Below are 2,290 nucleotides of genomic sequence, written 5' to 3' on the forward strand. Positions count from 1 at the left end.
TTACCAGAGGCTTCTAGCTTTCAAACCTTCCTTTGTAGCTCAGCCTCCAACTGCCAGCTACAGCACAGGGTCCTTCAAACAACCAAAACAAACAAACAGACTGACAAACACAAGCTCAGCACACAGCAAGTATAGTACCATAGTGAATGTTACTATAGTACCATAGTAAATGTTACTGCCCCCCAAAGTGCTGGTTGTTTGTTCTGACATGTACTGCTTGTCTTTTTTTAGCTAATAGGTGTGGAAAAAGGAACAATGAACTAATGGCTCCAAATGGCTGTCAGTAAATTTATTTTGTAGTTAACAGCCTTTGTAATGCACAGACTAACTTTATCTCATTTCACTGTGGGTGTGCTGGGATAATTGCTCCAGTACTTTGTTAAAAAGAAAAGCTCTCTGTATTTCCATTAACTCACTGCGTGGTGTCTGTTTCACTTGACTGCACTAGATACCATTTACAGTTCAATTTCACAATCATGATGGACTGAAACATATAAACCTGCTTTGTCTCCACTCCACTACTCACATGCCTTAATAAACAGGGAGAGTCATAAGGTCTTTTATTCTTTTTTCCTTTTAGTCTATTTTTATGACTCAAACCATGAGACTGTTTCTTATTGAAATCCAGATTTCCACAGAAATAAATAAAGTACCTTCTTATTCAGCAGGGTGTAATAAGTTACTATTTTCTGGATGCAAACCAGGCATACCGAGGTTGTTGCAAATTAAAAATATAATAACAAAGAATGGCATTGTGTGATGTCAGTCTACAGAATGCATGTGTTTATATAATCGCAATGGAATTTACTTTGAACTTTAGCCCGGAAAATTCACTTAGTGAGGGAGGGGGGAAAATTCAAGTATTTAAACAATGAAGTAGCTAAGACAAAATAGTAAAACTGCGTAGTTGGTTTTATAACAAAAGCCACACAAAAATGCAAAGAATCTCTTTTGTAATGGATAGGAACTAGCAGACCACTCAGTCATTACAGTATGAAATAAGTATACATGGGACAGGAAATGCTAATATTACTCGCATTCCTCTCATTGCTTTTCTTAGGATGGCTATTTTTTGTGTGCCTTTTTAAGGAATTGATTTTGAACATGACTTGCTCTTGAATTTTTTTTTTTTTTTTTTTTTTTTTTAAGCTGAACTGCTGAGATGATTAAAAAGTGAGAAAACAGCCCTGATCACCATGACATGAATTAAAGCATGGCCGGAAGATCAGAACATTGAGGGCTGTCTTCTCTCCATGGTTTCTTTTGTCAAGCAAGGAGGAAAAAATGTTTGAGCCATAGTGAGGGGCAAGTTCGTCTTACTAGTGTAGTCTCAAGTTCAATGGTACTTCTCACGTGAGTAAATACTACTCACTGAAAGGTTACAGAATCTGGCCCTTAGTAAATGGGGATATTAGTGTTTCTCTACCTTGCAGGCATGTTGTGAGGTCTCGGTAAATGCGTGTGAGTAAAGCACGCGAGTCTGTTCGGCCAGATTTTCACCCAACAGCTCCTAGCAGAACATCTGTGGTCAGATATTAAGAACTCAGTACACTGGATATTGAGCTTTTCTGAAAACCTGCCTACTTATTCTGGTGCCACAACGGGAGCTGAGCCCTCTTGAAAATCTGGCCCATAATGTACAAAGCAGTTTGTGACCACAGAATGGCAATAGGCCCTAAATAAACAGAGCCTGTCTTTCACGTTTACTTGAGCAAAAATCCCACTTCAGTCAGTGCAAGTTTTGCCTGAGTAGGGGCTGCAATACTGGGCCTTCTGATTTTTCATTTCTTTCTATCAAGAAAATAATCCTCAGATTCTTATTATTAAATCACCGATATTCTAACACTCGAGTCCCACTGTCTTCATTTAAAAAAAAATATTGTTTTTTCAGCATATTCTTCTGAGAGGAAAAAATATCAGAGAATCAAGATGGTTGGAATTGTATCTTGCACTTGAACAAACATTAGAAAGTATGTCTCATTTCAAATAAATGCCACCTGTCCTAAAAGCCAATTGGATTGCTTCTGTGATAAACCATCTGCAGTGTACAATGGCAATGTGATTCATCTTCAGATTTAGCTATTGCTTCAATAAGGTTCTTTTCAGACTATAGCTAAGGTAATTTAATGACAATATTGGAGCTAGAAGACATAAGCATATTGTAACTTCTTTTCTAAATGACTCACATAGTGTTTGGAAATTAAATTATCCATAGTGAGTAGTCTTTCTTTGTAATTCACTGTAACTCCTCCACATTTTATCAGCTTAGGAAACAAGTGCCTCAAAGCAT

Source organism: Chelonoidis abingdonii, chromosome 15, assembly GCF_003597395.2.
Source record: "Chelonoidis abingdonii isolate Lonesome George chromosome 15, CheloAbing_2.0, whole genome shotgun sequence".
NCBI lineage: Eukaryota > Metazoa > Chordata > Testudines > Testudinidae > Chelonoidis > Chelonoidis abingdonii.